Source organism: Vanessa cardui, chromosome Z (genome assembly GCF_905220365.1).
Source record: "Vanessa cardui chromosome Z, ilVanCard2.1, whole genome shotgun sequence".
In the NCBI taxonomy this organism is placed as follows: Eukaryota; Metazoa; Arthropoda; class Insecta; order Lepidoptera; family Nymphalidae; genus Vanessa; species Vanessa cardui.
This window is the reverse complement of record NC_061154.1, coordinates 1,928,663-1,948,211: the sequence shown is the minus strand read 5'-3', so window position 1 is coordinate 1,948,211 and position 19,549 is coordinate 1,928,663. Positions and strand designations below refer to the sequence as shown.

Genomic DNA, 19,549 nt, shown 5'->3' with positions numbered 1-19,549 from the left:
CAGTCCAGTCGATGTAGAAAACTTCATTAGTTTTGTATATCGTCTCGGGTCTGGGTGTTTGTGGTACCGTCGTTACTTCTGATTTTCCATTACACAATCGCTTTAGATACTTAAAATGTGTTTAGAGTAAATAGTATGTGATGTTATTTATATTTATTAAATATAAATACTTAGTTCATGAATTTAATATTTATAACTTAAGAATCCTCAGTTGAGAAGCCAATTTCATATTTTGTTCGTGACCCGATCTAAGATTTCAAAACGGACGATTCAAATTATATAGAATTTATGCAAATGACCAGCCTATGGTCGACCCTCCCCGAAAATAGGTATTAATTCTGGCTCCAGGCCAATTACCCGCAAGCGTTGGGACCGCGAAACTATTTAATGGTAACATCTATTAAAACTATTTGTGTTAATGTGAAACAATTCGTTTGAACTAAGTTAAATATTTTCCGGTCTGTTGGTTGATACTTTACGAGTATTTCATCACGAAATTGTGATAGTTTATTTTAATTAATGTTATCATTATATTGGAAATTATAATTGTAATTATTTTGAAATAAAACTTCTAAATTTAAACTCTACAAATTCTGTTCTTAAATTAAAAATATGTGGAGAAGCTTGCATATGTTACTTGATTGTTATGGTAAGAATCCTTACCACTTGATGGAGATATTTATCAAATTATATAAAATCAATACTAAGTATCGATATATATATGGTTCACTTTTGGATTATGCATATGGCGGTTAAAATTATTGCAAATAGTCACCCTTATTACCTCCTAACGGATATACGTCGAATTACCAATAATCCTGTATATATATGTATATATACGGTCTTGCATAAAGCTCTATCATAGTGGTCTTACTTTACTTTTTATGTGTACGTTCCTAATACAAGATCGCCTCGATCGAAATATCAGTTTGTATTAATTAACATAGTTCGTCGATTTCGTTTGATCAGTTTTGATAATATCGACAAGACAATATTATTAGAAAATAAATGAACTTTATAACGGAATTTTGATTAAGGAAAGATACAATAACAGCGGTTTTGTATAAATTAATTACTGTCAATCAAAGTTCGACTACGAATCGCTAAACACCTTTATCAAACTCTTATACAACAACAACAGCCTGTAAATTCCCACTGCTGGGCTAAAGGCCTCCTCTCCCTTTGAGGAGAAGGTATGGAACATATTCCACCACGCTGTTCCAATGCGGGTTGGTGGAATACACATGTGGCAGAATTTCTATGAAATTTGTCACATGCAGGTTTCCTCACGATGTTTTCCTTCACCGCTGAGCACGAGACGAATTATAAAGACAAATTAAACACATGAATCAGCGGTGTTTGCCTGGGTTTGAACCCGCAATCATCGGTTAAGATGCACGCGTTCTAACCACTGGGCCATCTCGACTCACAAAGTCTTATAAACTCTTATAAGTAACTCGCAATATTATTAATAGCGTGATCGTGTTTTGTCACTAAAATAGGAAGATATCGTTTATTAGCTTGCCTCTTGTGTGTCGCCTTTTATAGTCTACATCCTTTCTTGGATCTCAAATCGAATTTTAAATTAAAATTGGTTTAGTAATCGTGAAAGAGCAAAAGATACAGACAATAAAATGTTTCTTTTACTTTTATAATACTATTAAACAACAACAACAATCTGTACATTTCGCACTGCTGGGTTAAGGCCTCCTCTCCATTTGAGGAGAAGGTTTTTGAAACATATTCCACCACGCTGATGTAATACGGTTTGGTGGTATACACATGTGGCAGAATTTCTATGAAATTAGACACATGCAGGTTTCCTCACGATGTTGTCCTTCACCGCCGTGTACGAGATGAATTATAAACACAAATTAACATAAATATGTGTATTCAGTGGTACTTGCCTTGGAACCCGCAATTATATGATTATACATTATTTAATAAAAAAAATACGAAACAACTATTTATCATAAATGTTACTTCTTTATTTTATTACATTCTATATTAAATATAAAGTGTTATCGGTAAAGATCTTTTGAAATACATGATAATCATGTGTTCATGGTCTTTTAGATTTTATATTGGCCAATGTCGAAACAGTCTTGCCAACATTGTGGCGGATATAACAGAAGTACATTCACAAACACAAGTGACTCTATCTCTCATAACCAAGCAAAGTGTGTGGCGTCGCTTCGGAAGTCTTGTAAAGCTGCTTACACAAACATTGTGAACTTACAAACTAAATAGCTACGAATAATTTCGTCCAAATAAAACTAAATAAAATGTTTTTTTTTTTTCAAGTGAACGCTTCAAATTTTCAAATTGAATCGTCAATATTTAAGCACTACCACCGATTCAGAAAGCAGCATCGAGTGAGAAACGACAAGAAACTCGCTTAGTTGCTCTCTTCAAATAAACAGACAAGTAGTGTCCTGCGATCGAACTCAAGTCTCAGCATCCGGGCTAGTCCAAGTCCAGGTGTTTTTTTTTATAAAAAATATTCTTTTCATCTAAACATATAATAAAATTGGAGTGTCTGTTTGTAATATTAAAATAGCCCTTTTTTACTCAATGCATGTGTACGTATACACGGTACATATACCAATTTTTTTTTTACATTTTTTGTCTGTGTGTCTGTATGTATGTTTTGACTAATCACTGGAACGGCTGGACCAATTTAGACGGGCCTTTCACTGGCAGATAGCTGATATAATAAGTAGTAACATAGGCTTTAATAATATTCATTTTTGTTAAATTGAAACGCGTACAATGTCGCGGGCACAGCTAGTTAATAATAACATTTATTTATTTACAAATGAACCCGATGATTACTGGATAATTTAAAGTGCCTTGTATATTAGCCCAGGATCTTAGATATATATAGATAGCACATAAGCCATTGGGCTTAGGTAGAGCAGTATTCTGGCGATCGCAATTCCTTAAAAAATAACTCAATAGTGAGATTCCGAGGCCGAAAGAACCCTTCAAAGCTCGACCCCCGTGTTAGGTGCACTTTATATAAAGTAGGTCTATAAATAAGCCACTACACGTGGTTCAGTATAAATTATTTGAATACAGTCCAATTTTAGTGGTATCGGTTCTTAAAGAGATTTGTAAACTGAATATGACTTTGTAACATGATAAGAAAAAAAAAAATGATCCCGCTGAGTTTCTTTCGTCGGTTCTAAATTCCGAACTGGTGGTAGATTTTTTGACTATCAATAAGAGAGTGTAAACACTTCTATTTTGAATAAAGTTTTTTTAACACCTAGTGAATTATTAATTGTTTCTTAAATTAGTTTTTATTGTTATAATTTTCGTTATAATTAAATTATATACAAAAATATACATAATTTCCACAAGTTCTAATTCTTAGCGTAGCAAAGCGTAGCATATTTTTGAAAGATATTCTATATATATCTTTGTAATGTATTCCAATTGTTTTAAAAGAAATAAATTACTTCATCGTATATAATTTTAGCTAAAACATATTTATTGTTTAGCGACTTATATCACGTTTTCCTAAAGTTCGTATCATGATATTCGTCTGACTGATAACAGATGGCGTGCTACGTATTGAAACGCGCTGTTAGCTTTTATAAAACCTTCGAGGACTATTAAGACAGCTGTTAGTCGATTGCTTCCACCAACCCGTATGGGAACAGCGTGATGGAATATGTTCCAAACCTTCTCCTCAAAAGGGAGAGGAGGCCTTTAGCCCAGCAGTGGGAATTTACAGGCTGTTGTTGTTGTTGTAGTCGATTGCGATGTTTACTTGTATTTTACTTTACATATGCAAGATTATATTCAAAAGATAAAAACCTACTCGTTACGAAAACTCGGAAATTCAAGTTTGATAATTTGTAATTAATTTTATTAAATTACAAAATTATTATATTAAATCACAATTACACTTCTTTTCGAGACGTAGACACTCACTAATAAAAGTGTATTGTATATTGTCAGTGTGAGGAATATAATTTTCTTATAAAAACTTTTTGGTTTCGTGAACAGAACATTATTGAAGTTTTTAATTATCTACTTGGTGGTAGGGCTTTGTGCTTGCCCATCTGGGTAGGTACCACCCACTCATCAGTTTTTCTTCCCCCAAATAACAGTACTCAGTATTGTTGTGTTCCGGTTTGAAGGGTGAGTGAGCCAGTGTAACTACAGGCAGAAGGGACATAACATCTTGGTTCCCAAGGTTGGTGGCACATTGACGACGTAAAGAATAGTAAATATTTCTTACAGTGTCTTTGTCTATGGGTGATGGTGACCACTTACCAACATGTGGCTCATATGCTCGTCGGCCAACCTATACCATAAAAAAGGTAAAAAAAAGCTATTGAATTTATTTGTTTTTCTTTAAGTGTAAGTAAAAGAGTTGAAGTTAATTCCGGGGAGGTCATACGTGCGTTGTGTTTTATTATCAAACTCATATTTAAGGGTTGTAATGAACGATATACTAGAAGTAATATATGAATACTAGTCATAATGCCCTTATATTTCTCGGGGTTAATTTGGGATATTTTGGGATAAACATGTGTCCAAACTGAAATAAATGTATATTAATATCTATATATTAACTAAGTTATTACGCAATACACGCTTTAATGAACGAACATTAATTTTATGTATATATTCTAAAATATTGCATTTGTATTGTTTAATATTTAATTGCAATAATAAATTTATAACAATAATATTGCTTCGACATTTCTATGTTTCCGTTAGATATTTTGCTATTCAGATGTGAAACGTACTTATATGCGTACTTATATGCTCTGAAAGAAGTATCCATGATTAAATATTGTACTTTCATGACTATCTTTTATCAATAGTACGTTGTTTTTGTCTGTTACATATAACAGCAGAGTGGCGCAGCGGAAGCGTGCTGGGCCCATAACCCAGAGGTCCGTGGATCGAAACCACGCTCTGCTAGTAAAATTTTTAGAGCTTTTGAGTATTTATTTTTATGTTTAACCATTATTCAAAATCGCTGATTTTATTCATTACAATACAAGCGTATAATAAATATTTTCGAACATTAATTTAGAAGACAAAAGCTTCCGGCAGTAGAAGTAATTATGAACAGCCTATTATAACCTTTAAAAGTTACGATTGGCACGTCATAACAATATTTCAAACGAATTTGTAATTGTATTTAAATTATAAATAAACTAATCTACCTTGAAAATATCGAAATTGTATACGTTGCTTTGTGTATTTAATTTTGTGTTCGTAGTTTTTCGACCATTGTTTTATTACTCCATATGTATGTAGGCATGTAAATTGTTGATATAATTTCAAGCAAAATACGCTTTAAAAATGGAAAGCATGACCGCAACTATTGTCACACTGCGCACTGCGTAACGCTGTGTTACACGTAAAGCTAATTAATTGCTTGTCGTAATTGATGAGAATTTTAATTATCTTTATCGACAAACGACTTCGGCGAGAAACGCTTTAAATATTTTGTAAACAGAGTTAATTTATAAATTGCTATTATATTTGATTTTGAATAGCATGTTGATTCGAAATTTCATTGCGAATATTATTTATTCATTATTTGAAATAATAAATTATTCTATTCGAACGCAATTTAGTAATTACATAAATTATGTAAAATTACTTTATGGAATTATATACATTTAATTGGCTTATAAAAATTATTAGTTTCAGCCCGTTGTTTTGCTTGTGGGGAGAGGACGGATAATCGGTTGAGTGGTTAAGACGAGAGCAGAGATGGCTCAGAAGTTAGAACGTGTGCATCTTAACCAATGATTGCAGATTCAAACCCCGGTAAGCACCACTAAATATTTATGTTCTTAATTTGTGTTTATAATTCATCTTGTGTTTGGTGGTGAAGGAAAACATCAAGAGGAAACCTCCAAGTATCTAATTTGAATATGTTCCAGAACCTTCTCTTCAAAGGTAGAGGAGGTCTTAGCCCAGCAGAGGGAAATTTACAGGCTGTTGTTTTTGGTTAAGACGTAACAAATAAGCAAAATTACTTTCACGTTAAAAATAAGTATTGTTGATTCTAAATTCGCAATTTAAATTACATTTAGAATATCGAATGTAGTTTAGTAACCAATTTTATGCCAACCACGTAGTCGTAATAAAAAACCTAAATGTGGACTAGTAGGGGCATTCTGTAAAAAAATCTCATTTTCATTGGTCGTTAGATCTCGCATTCGGAGTGAGGGCGATTTCTGTTCACCGATTGTTATGTGAACCGATTTTGATAGGACTCTCACTAGCAGAAAGCTAGGGACTAACTTAGGTAACAATAACTCTTTTCTTAAATAAAAATGCGCATGAAGTCGCGAGCACAGCTAGTAAGAAATATTAATTGACATTTGGGGGTCTAAAGCGCAATTACGATTCCGTGCTTAATTATTTATCATTTATCAGGTTTAAGAGCTGAGACGACCCAGTGGTTAGAACGCGTGCATCTAACGCAACCGATGATTTCGGGTTCAAGCTCAGACAAGCACCACTATAAATGTGTGCTTAATTTGTGTTTATAATTCATCTCGTGCTCGATAAAGGAAAACATCGTGAGGAAACCTGCATGTGTCTAATTTCATAGAAATACATGTGCCAGGAGAGGAGGCCGTAGACCAGCAGTGGGAAATTTACAGGCTGTTACTTTACTTTTACTTTACAGGTTAAAGTTAAAGGAAATTGTATGTCGATAGATAAAATACTAATATGCAATCCTCAAATAGCGTGGAAATTTCAAACATCCTTTCTAGAGCGGAGTAGCTTGTTGCCTAGCAACGGTACGAGTATTTATATAAGCTGTTTCTCTGATTTATTTTTTCTTTATAAAATATATTAAACATTCACAACTCGTGTAAGACTCAATTAGAATGTAATACTTGATATTAAATATTATATAAATTATTATTATCTGTATATAACAGTAGAGTGTTTGTTCCTTTGTCTATTAAACATTATAATATTACATTTTTAATCTGGAAACATAGACTATGACAGACGCTCATTATGGCGGGAAAATTTATTCTCGCATTGAATAAAACGTTATAACAAAGCCTCGTAAACATCGTTTTAGTTAATTGAGACAAAATTAAAATCAAATCAAAATATACTTTATATATTAAGCACCGGTTTGAAAGTAGATTTTACCGAGAGGAATCGCCAAGAAACTCGGTAACTCTTTTTCAATATTTAACATTTATCAGTTCACCAAGTTCTTAATCTCGGGAGTTAATATTAAAATGTAATTAATGCGATATTGGAGGGGGTCCCCAGTTATAACACTTTGTTTAGATTCAACCTCAACGTGAGTTTTGGTTTATGTAAACATAAAATGCTTAATTTAATTACCATGGTCTGTAAACGTTAGACATCCACAGACATCGGTACAATACTAACAATATAGTGAAACATTTGAATTTGGAATAAAACTAAATTATTCACTGTAATCTTCTCTCGCCGCTGTTGGTCAGGAACGTACAAATTTAACGTACAAACAATTCGAGATTTGCTTTTTTTTATTTCAAAATAAGAATGTGGATCTACAAATCAACTACTAAGAGAATATTAAGGTTCATTGTTAATTTGTAAAGAAAATAGATAAATAGATAATCTTAAGAAATATTCTGAATTAATATACGTTACGGATCTTGTGCTTATCACGCTTTGTCACTCACCCTACAAAACAGAATACGAAAGTTTTGCTGTCTGGTGATAAAATTTGTGTTGGTAGTTGGTAAATAATTAGGTAGCCTTGTATAAAGCCCTACGTAAAGATAGGCACCAAACCTTACTGATGCAACTAGGAGCAATAAAACTAATGACAATAATTCGGACTGAAGCATACTTTTATTGACTTTTAATGTTATACGAATGGATTTCTACCTTACATAGTACTGGTCTTACTGGAAATCGCTTACCATGCCTAATTTATTTGTCGGATGGTAAGATACATGGCCGTAGACAGGGATATTGGGGATTCAGGTTAGAAAACGGATAGTCGGCGCTCTTTACCGAATAGTCGCCGATTACAAAAGCAGCCGAACTCCTGGAAGACTGCTTTAGTGCATCCGATCCCTAAAAAGAGCAACCTCCCCGACAAATCCAATTATAGGCCTACAGCCATCACCTCCTTGTTCTCGTTTCCATCGTGGTCGCTTAGCCGGTGATCTTCTACCTTTGTCATAGACGGGCTGAAGCAGTTGAGAACAAAGGACCTCTCCTTTGTTCTCAACTGCTTCAGCCCGTCATTCGTCGTTGTCGTCGTTGAGGGTCATTGGACATAGCGAAGGCCTTCGATAGCGTAAAGCACAAAGCGCTTCTTCCGAATCTCTTTTACTTTCTTAGTAGGAAGTACTTCCCCTCCACTCAGGGAGACTCACTTAGTGGCTTCGGATCTTAACCGCTACAAAAAATACCATTTGTTGTATCCCCGTGATTTCAGAAGATTCCTTCCTTCCTTCTTCAGTTCCGCGGTCAATTGGAAGGCAAAGCCAAAAAAAGCTCGGTGTGATCAGCAAGGCAAGACAGTATTTATGATGATAATCCCAGAAAAGAAGGCGCAAATTGGACTGGATGCTCCCCAGCACTAACTCCTTCCATTTGACCATATCCAACGCAGAGCTTCTCGAATTATCGATGATGAAGCCTTTTTCGACCTGCTTGATCCCTTAGCTTTGCGTAGAGGTGTTGGATCATTGATCATTCTGTTTATCCTACCGAATTTTTCACGGGAAATGTTCCGAGGCATTGTTCGGATTAATCCTGGTTGCTGAAATTTACCTTCGGACATCTTGTCTAAATTCAAAATTTCACCCGCATCGCACCGCACCAACTCACAAATGTCCAGGAGCGGTAGTATTCACTTTCATCTTCTTATCTCTCTTTTCTTTTTAATAAAACAAGTCGTTGGTTGTCTTATAAATAAATTTGTATAAATTGTGTATAATTTTCATATATATTTATGATTATTTTAAAATAAACCTGTTGTTTTTTTTCTGGAGCACGAACCTCCCCCGAAATGAAATCCTGGCTACGGCCCTGGTAAGATACATTTGTAACAAACATTAGTAGTCGGTTGGGTTCTTCAAAGACGACCTTGACTTTCCTACAGAAAGACTTTCCGGCTGATTTATCCTTGTGATGTTACTTAGTTTAGCATGGCGAGCGTTGCCTCACAATTTATTTCTTCATAAAATGTTTTCGAAAAGCATTTTAAAATAAACATATGTATTGCTTTGCGGTCAAGAAGTGTGGCATTTATTGTAGATACTATTTTAAAGATATCGTATTCCGCTCGCATCCAGAGAAATTCGATAACCGTATAAGTAGAAATTTAAATTCTTATTTAAAAACTTTACTACACTTGCCTTTCTGTTTCCTCCGTTTTGGCGTCGTAAATACAGGTTAAATTATTTTCCAATACATTGAAGTACTTATTTTCAGCATAACAATGTTAAATATTTTTAATTAAATTATTATAGTTATAAGGCTAATTACCTTTACTTTAGAAATAGTCACTTAGTATTAATAATCAACTTTATCGTTGATATAAATGTTATTATTATTAAACTTGGGTTTTCATCCAACGAATAAAAAACTGGTGAATGGCGCGTTTTTATTAAAATAATGTTAATTGTTTGTGTTTGCGATAAAAATGCAATTGAACAGGATTGTTTAAGCATCTCCGTTGAAACTGTTTATACTTGTAACAGGTGCTTGAAAACGCATACGCAAACATTTTAGTATCACCATTGTTTTAAATGGCACGCTTTAAATCCACGTAATTTAATTTGAAACTAATTTAAATTGGACAAATTTAAATTTCATTTCGGGGTTTGCATCTGCAAAGACGCTCTTTATATCTCACTAAGACTATTTTTTTAAATCATGTTGTATTAAAATAAAAATACATATTCATGTTCTCATTGAATTATATTTATTACCAAAATTAAACATGAATTACTTATACAAAACAAAATATTTCTACCAACCACAGATCACGTTGACAACTCCCGTTCCGTACCAACCCAACGAATTGGATTTTCTTTTAATTTTTATGTGAGAATTAGTGCTGTTGGCTGGACAATAGGCCAAAAAGCCTAAAGGCAGTACCTTTACAGCGTAACCGTTAAAAGCATAGTGCCCCGTAGTGAAGCGTACGCCGCGGCGCGCCGCCTTAAATATATACGGCGTATAAAAATGAATCCCCTATTTTCTTTGGTCACGCCAAAAATTTAAAACGATATTAGACATTCTATTCACCTTTTTTTAATTTTGCCCATGGCTTCTTTATGGAACGAGAAGAACAATAAAAACTAATTTTCACAATAAATCTCCTAAAAACTAGGTGAGGAGTTTTCATAATGATTGCTTGATTAATAACTTCACTTTATTAATGTATAACTTTTTTTACAAACTTAAGTTCGTTTCACACATTCATGAAACCGTTAAAGTTACACCATATAAGGTTTGACTTTGAGTTAAGAATTCTTTGGCATTCAGGCTCAGATGTGTTTGAGCCTTAATAACAGGTTTTAATGTTGAAGAAAATATAGAGCAAGTATAAAAGTTGTATTTTACGATGAACTTCTGCCGTAAACACAAAACGTTTTATACATTTTATATGGCATTGAGTCTTAATCGTGTTCCCGTCCTGAATATTTTACGGACAGGCAGACATTTAACGCCTCTTACCCTACACTCGACTCACAATATATTAATCCACGACTAGCAATACTTCGCGGCTTCATATGGAAATAATAATTATATACAGAAATATTCAAGCGAGTTTAAGTATTATAAGGGAGTATGTATGTATGTATTGGTTGGAGATGAGCGTATGGGCCACCTTATAGTAAGTGGTCACCACCACCCATAGACAATGGCGCTGCAAGAAACATTACCCATTCCTTACATTGCGAATGCGCCACCAACCTTAGGAACTAAGATGTTATGTCGCTTGTGTATGTAGTAAAACTGGGTCACTCGCCCTTCAAACCGGAACACAACAATATCAAGTACTGTTGTTTAGCGGTAGAATATCTGATGAGTGACCCCAAATGGGCTTGCGCAAAGCCCTACCACCAAGTAATATAAATAATAATACACTGTGTTTGAGTTAAATGTGTAGATCAAAAGTTAGCATGTGTGCCACTGATAAGTTTTTAAAGCCTATTAAAAAAAAATCAAGAGATGTTTAATGTCGACTGATATGAGTATACTTTCTTATAGAATTAATAATAGCGATATGAAGTTTTTTTACAATACAGATTGAGATTCAACGCATAATCTTTGATCTGTAAAATATGCAAAATTAAAACGCTTTAAAAAACATTAGCACACAGTATTATGGAATGCAGCTGCAATGTATGGAATGCCCATTAGGAATCATTTTCTGAGAATTGAACGAACGCAGAAGAGATTCATTCGATAGTCGGTCTATAGTAGTAAATTATACATATATGTATAAGATTTTATTCTTTTGTCTAGGATGACACGGTTAATAAAACAAAATTGTGTGCGTAAAAGAAACGACATTTAATGTTACTATTAACAATGTCTTTGTACTAAATTACAAAATTCTTTACTTTTCTAAGAACTCTCTATCGATATTTTATAGCTAACAAAATTTAATTGTCATGATGCGTTCGATGACAGTTCATACGCGGAATTCAAATTAAAGAAAATACTTTTTCTTTACATCTCCCCCCCTCCGCAAAGAAAGTAATATGGAGATGTTTTTTTCTTGCACAGTCTTTAATCGTAGATAGGAGCTGGTGTTAGCTTTGAAATGTGGAAAAAAATCGACTCTGATCTCTTATGTTCAGTATTTATTTTGTAAATTGAGTTTGAAATCTTTTCTAAAATTTTGTACGGTCCAAGTTTCAGTTCATCGAGCTTCTTTCGATTGAGTTTGTTTCCATTTTCTATAAAAACAATATCACCGACTTTGAACTCTATATGTTTTCTATTTTTATCATAAATTGTCTTGTTGTAATTATGTGATTTGATTGTATTTTCTAAAGCTTTTTTCCTAGCCTGGATTAAATCATGATCAGTCTTCTTCTGTTTTAACTCATTTGGCAAAATCGTAACATCTGTACCATAAAGTAGGTATTTAGGAGCATATCCAGTGATAGTATGCTCCGTTTCATTGTATTTCTGCACACAATTGTGGGCTATAGTCGTCCATGCCATTTTTGTGTCATGTTCGTTTATCTTGCACCTGATTTTATTAACTAATGTCTGATTTAATCTCTCATTTAAGCCATTTGAAAAGGGAGAATTTACTGCTGTAAAAATGATGGGAATATTTTTTTGATAAGATTTTATTCTTTTGTCTAGGATGACACGGTTAATAAAACAAAATTGTGTTTCTCTGTAAAAGAAACGACATTTAATGTTACTATTAACAATGTCTTTGTACTAAATTACAAAATTCTTTACTTTTCTAAGAACTCTCTATCGATATTTTATAGCTAACAAAATTTAATTGTCATGATGCGTTCGATGACAGTTCATACGCGGAATTCAAATTAAAGAAAATACTTTTTCTTTACATATGTATGTATACATATCCTACCTGGAAGTCACATTCCAAGATTTTTTATCATCTATAAAATCTTGTATCGAATATTATGCCTTTATTACAAATATATAATGTGTGTAAAAAATGACGGCGGAATTTAGAATAGAAACGGATACCTTGCCTGAAGAAGGATTTATTGAATCATAATATAACTAATTTATATCATGTTTACTGTCTTATACAGACTAAGCTCATTTTATAAGCTTGAGCGTCACTCTTGAAATTCGATAATTTTAAGTGGAGGGGCGCTTTCTCTAGGGAATAAATCTATACGTCAAATCAACGTAAAATATTGTACGCGACGCGATAAAAGGCTAATCTGTCATCGCTTACGGTTGTTTGTTGTCTTTTTATTAAATTTAATTAATATTTGCTGGTAGGCATCGCTTGTAAATCTAAAGATTCCGTGGTACTGGGTTAAAAATATATTTAAAATAATAAATAGTGATAGGTCTTGATATTTGCAGTGATACTCTCCTGTATCTCAGAACGTGAGTAAATTCTGTCTATGTAGTCTTCACTTGTTGTCAACTCTTTCCAGCCATGTTGGATTTGCTGTCGACTAGGTTATAAATACATAGAGACGTCGATCAGCGTGAGTACATTTGTTTAGAGACTTGGGCACTATAATTTGTCTACTTAGTCTCTCTTGAGCCTGTCTGACGCCTCCAAAACGATTATTAACATCACTTAAGTCATTTTTCTATAAAGATTGTCCTTCTGATGCTATATGGCTATATAGGACAAAGTAAAAAGAAACAAACGCAACTTGGACCATGTTACAGAAGTGAAAACTTCTTGCGTCAGACTCGATTGACTTGAATAACATAGAAGATCGTACTAAAACTTCACCTTGAACTTAGTTGAACATACAATTGACAGGCAAGCACCGTTGATTCGTGCATGCTCAGCGGTGAAGCAAAACATCGTGAGGAAACCTGCATGTGATAAATTTCATAGAAATTCTGCCACATCTGTATTCCACCAACCCATTGGAACAGCGTGGTGGAATATGTTCCAAACCTTTTCCTCAAAGGGAGAGGAGGCCTTAGCTGAGCAGTGGGAAATTTACAGGCTGTGTTGTTTGTTGCTTGAGATCTTTAAATGAAAAACATTTTGTGTTTTCCGTTTTATCATATAACGTCAATTTGTGAATATATAAATAATAGGCAACGATATACTTAGACAGACTGTCTATTGTTTGAGTCATAAAATCGTCCTCTTAAAACATCCTCGAATCTAATCGAACTATGAAAAACTGAAAATAATTTAAAATTAAGAAACCTTAACGAAAAAATCGTTGGCATAAATAATTACACGAAAAATGAATTAATCTCTTCAAAGTTAAGAAGCTGCTAGTATAGTTTTGTGGAATTGCTTTAAGTTAACTTTCGTAAGGCCATTGGAGGTAATCAAGATTAATTGAACAAAGTTCTTTTGAGATCTGTCAACGTGATCGTGTGATCTCGCAAAACTCGAGATTTCTCCTAATGGCTCTCCTAATAATCCCATAATGTACATCGTATTAATCATTATAAAACTAATTTTGTTTTAACAACAATGTAGAAGGCTAGTAGTATCCTCATATATTTAATTCGTATGTTAATGTACAAGCTAACATCGTTTTCTTTCAAATACCACTTCATGATAAGTATTCATAATTGTTTTCTAAAATCATGGGCCACGGCAGTGCAGTCAGCCAAATCTCGAGCAAAACGGGCACGATACCGGGCCGGATAACGGGCCGTACCATCTTTTCTCGAAGCGATTCGTGGCTGTTTCGCCCCCCCTATATCTTTGACGTGGACAAAGTTCAAGTCACTACAATTATAATATACAGAAAACTCATGATACAATTACTAAATGTTGATTTATAACTAAATAATAATTTGAATAGGACTTGGCTTCTATGAGATCTTAAAACTTTTTACGATGGAAAGACTGCATCGAGAAACTTGGCATTTTTTTACATTTAATGTTTTTGGTGGGATGTACTTTTACAAAAGTCAAAGTAAATTAATAGCATGTTACAATGGTGAGACATGAGTTCATCTCAAAATTTCTATAAATTTTGTAGTTGTACCACATATGGCTGAATTGTGTCCGTCCTATACAGGTACCGTACGAGCATGAGATGACATAACAATGTAACTAAATTGATCGGACTTCTCTGAACTTGGTGGACCAGCCAAGATTCATGTAATCAAACCTCCTTTACATTTTTACTTTTTGACAGGTAGCCCTTTTGACAGTTAGCGAACTGTCAAACGGGCTATCTGATGTAAGTTTGTCACTAATAGCTAACATAGATACTATAAGAAATATTAGACGTACATGACATGAATTTGCCACCAAATGACATTTCGAGGACACGGAGACTGTACTCTCTACTGTTTGAACCCGGAGCAGGGCCCACTGATATGATTATGATGATGATATGATTAAAGTCTTACTATCTTATCCTGCTTGTTCAATTTTTATAAAACTAAAGTTTGATCTAATCAAATGTATAGGTACGTTAAAAATCTAATCATATCTATGTACGAAAAAAATAAAAACCAAGAAGGTGACCAGCTCGAAGAGCAGTGAAGATCTGCTGATGTTCTGTAAAATAAAACTTTAAAACGTCAAAATGTATTGAAGTATAATGTAAAAAAGGCATGGCAACTATGTGTGTTACACTGACTCATTCATCCTTCGAAGATAAAAACAACCATTTTCGGCTTTACCAATATGATGGACCGAGACGTTCAAAACACACAACCCACTAAACTACTATGTTTGAAGAAAAATCTTGTCTTACACACAATAACAGTCGATGTGTGTGTGTAGTTGCAGATGTGTGTGTGTAGTTGCAGATGTGTGTGTGTAGTTGCATATGTCCGTGTAAGTGATAGTGTGCCTACGTATTATGTGTGTTACGAGTTTCGAGAAAGGTCGTGCTTACTAAGCATTATACATGACCGTAATTAATTCCAACCCCTCTGGAAAGTTCAATTTTGTCCGTCGTTTTACTCTTATGATTCTTATATAGATATCATATATTATCTGTATCTTGGTTTATTATTAAGGTTTCATTTTTACAGCAAAGTTGGGATGATTCACTTGGTGGTAGGGCTTTGTGCATGCCCGCCTAGGTAGGTACCATCCATTCATCAGATATTCTACCTCTAAACATCAGTACGCTGTATTGTTGTGTTCTGTTTTGAAGGATGAGTAAGCCACTACGGGCTTTGGTTTATTGATAATGTCTTCGTTTTAGCGTAAGTATAAAATGATTATTTATATTATTTACACAAGCATATTACAGAGCAAAAAAATGTGAAAATAACTATTTCCTATAATTTGAACTGTACGATAAATACCTTATCGATGATCTTTTCCTATAAAGTTCTTTTACTATAAAATGTTACAGAGTGCCGCGCATATAAGCGAAATACTGTTAATCGTCAGATTTTGAAACTATAGTGACTCAGTCATTCAAAGGAAAATAATAAATAAATATGAGACAACATCATATACATTACTCTGATCCCAATGTAAGTAGCTAAAGCACTTGTGTTATGGAAAATCAGAAGTAACGACGGTACCACAAACACCCAGACCCAAGACAACATAGAAAACTTATGATAATCTTCATCGACTCAAACGGGAATCGAACCCAGGACCTCGAAGTGGCGTACCCACGAAAACCGGTGTACACACCACTCGACCTTGGAGGTCGCCGATTGTCGATCGTCGAAATTATTTATGGAAAATCAATTTCAAAGGTAAAGTGGAAGTATAACTATGTATGAATTTTTTTCTTACAAATTCGTGATGTAAAGAAAGAAATGAAGTATTGAACGACAGAAGTATAATTCATATTTGGAACACAATCGAATATATAAATAAAACCTTTAAGGATGATAGATTATCTTTTTTGCTCCTTTTCAGCGCAAAAGCCGATGATATTTTACTTTTGGGTAGCGGTCTGATCTACATATATTCTTTAAATTTATTTTGTGACCTCAAAGCTAGATATGAATGTGTTTTATTTCGTATCACTAATGTCATTCGAAGGTATTGATCACTATTTAATCATGTATATATAAATGTTTTATTTTATAAAGAAAACTACCCGTTGAAGCTTTCACAGATATAATTCAATTGTGCTAGTACTTTGAAAGGAAATCAGAGTATTTAAAACAATTAAATGTTCACGTTTGTACTGAATAAAAAAAATGTATCACTCAAGTACTTTATTTTAGTAGAAAGTTTCTACATTGTGTTTAAGAAAATTCTATTTAAATTGATTGTAAAATGTCTTTTGTTTAAATACAAAGACGTAAATTTGTGAATGTTTCGAAACGGAAAGTAATTCAAAGCGATATTACAAGTTTTTCATTGTTTTCGTCCGTTCTTTGGATTATTTTAATTAAGTTTATATTACCATTTATTTATAAATTTAATTTGTAATATATTTCCAAAAATATATTTATTATTAGATCACTATCTTAGGGAGCAATATTCTACCGTCAAAGAGTGCCGCGCATATAAGCGAAGTACTGTTAATCGCCAGATTTCGAAGCTTAAGTGAAGTAAGCTGAAGCGCTAGGGACAATGTTAGTGAAACTAGTGATAATCTATTTATTATAGAGCAGCGATGTTTATAAGCCATTATGACCATCAATCAGGTGATGCTTTTGCTAATCCCTCTGATTATGTAATAAAAAATACACATTAAAATGACGTCTCGTCTTGACGACCTCCGTGGTCGAGTGGTGTGTTCACCGGTTTTCATGGGTACGCCACGCCGAGGTACCGGGTTCGATTCCCGACCGAGTCGATGTAGATTATAATTAGTTTTCTATGTTGTCTGGGGTCCGGGTGTTTGTGGTACCTTCGTTACTTCTGATCTTCCATAACACAAGCGCTTTAGCTACTTACATTGGGATCAGAGTAATGTATGTGTTGTTGTTTTATATTTATTTATTTAAAAAAATTACGTACAATGTATTATTATGCTGACATAGTATTTTAAACTAACAGTCAGTTGACGGCAGTTACAGTTTCATAGTGAATATTAACGATATAAAACATAAGTGTGATTAATGAAACGGTGGTTTGAAGCATATACTGTACCTACTAAATTTCAAGGGAAATTTTAAGATGCTTTGTGTGAAAATTTTGTTATGAAAAATATCAGAAAATATTATAAGACGACTACAATGATCATTTTAAAGATGGAGCATCAAAATATCGTTTCATCGTGATTTTACGACTAAGATACGAAGTGATACAGAATATCACCGCAGAATCTTTTATGTTCGAATAAAGAATCAAATGGTTCTGAATTATAAAAGTAATCATCCATACAATTGTTTCATATTTCTATTTAATTCTTAGATAATATTAAGATCTTATGAAAACAATGAAACTTTTTCAATTTGCGAAATGTCAGGTGGAAATGAAAACAATTTATAATTAGAACAATTTTTAATTCTTTGTATTTGAGTCACATTCAAAGTCTCAAACAAAGTAGTTCATAATAAATTTATTTCGTTGAGCATAAAAATAAAATTCTTCTGTGTAGACGCTTACAAGCTGTTTTAGGTCGCATTTGTAGAAGATTTAATTCAATTTAAAGTTATCAATGGTTCGTATTGTAAGAACTAGCGAAAAACTTAGTACGTACTTTTAATCAATCATAAGAAGTAGTGTTCTGAAAATTGACGAATACAAACGCCATATTTTTATATTGCACTTCTATATAACTACAGCCTGTAAATTTCCTACTGATGGGCTAAGACCTTCTCTCCCCTTAAAAGAGAAGGTTAGAAGCATTTCCACCATGATAAGAAGTTTTCCTGAAAATAGTTTTCAGTAGGGAAAGGAGTTTAGAATGCTACTGTTATCCTACTTTTGACAAGCTTCTATAATGAGAATTCGTAATAACTTATCAATGAGATTGGAAAAAAGTTCAGAAATATTTAAGAGTTGATATACAGATTTTTTTATGCGTGGATAAATTACTCAAAAGACGGCATAATAAATGTTATCCAGTGAATATCTTCATTACTCAGTATTTTGTTCCCTTGAAACCTTAATTTGATATTACGATCCATCTAACCAAAAATAAAAATAATTCAAAATTATATATTAGAAAATGTTTTAGCGATCTCTATTTTCTTAATTAATTACTGAAACATTGAACGTAAAATTTAATCTTGAAATTTTGATTGTGATGAAATATTAAACTAATAAATTCTATCAAATCTGTACATTGTATTGAACAAAGTTGCTTTCGCCGTCTCTACGCTTAGATCTTGTAAACTACGTAACTAATTTCATCAAGGATGTATATGTATAATAAATGCATGTTATAGTTGAGAAAACACGATAATCCCAACTTTTCATATTTGTTCTTTAATCTTAACTAGCGACCCGACCCACTTCGCACGGGTTAAACTTACTCATAATAAATATGTATAAGTACTACAACAGCTGTGTTAATTTACGACATCACATCACATCACAGAAACCTCTAAAATCATTAGTGTTTCTTTACTATACTGTCTATGTGATATATACAAAAACCTTCCTCTCGAATCAATCTATCTAGTAAAAAAACCGCATCACAATCCGTTGCGTACATAGGGACAGACAGCGGTAAGCGACTTTGGTTTAAAATATGAGAAGATAATAATAATAATAATGAAGATGCAGGTATTATTATTGTACCCGTGTGAATCTGTAGGTAGGTCATAAAATAATGCAGCAATATTTTTGAAACAGTCACTTCCAAGTAAATATAAGACAATATAAACTTTTTAATATTATAATGTATTATAAGCCGAACGTATTGCGGGTAGTTGGAAACGTTTACGAGTCGGAAGCGACTTGTATAAAAACGACCGCTCGATAGACTGTAGGTCACTTTCTCATTTATAATTGTGGTTTTGTGTTTAT

The 19,549-nt window shown here is 33.3% G+C and overlaps 1 protein-coding gene and 1 non-coding gene across 3 annotated transcripts in view; one reads left to right on the top strand and one right to left on the bottom strand.

Annotated features, from left to right (window-relative positions):
• LOC124542927 overlaps positions 1–19,549 on the bottom strand; it is a 232,060-nt gene that overhangs the window by 62,131 nt on the left and 150,380 nt on the right. The gene's annotated exons all lie outside the window — the stretch shown is intronic.
• On the top strand, positions 4,873–4,944 carry Trnam-cau. The gene has a single exon. It is a non-coding gene; the product is annotated as a tRNA-Met (tRNA).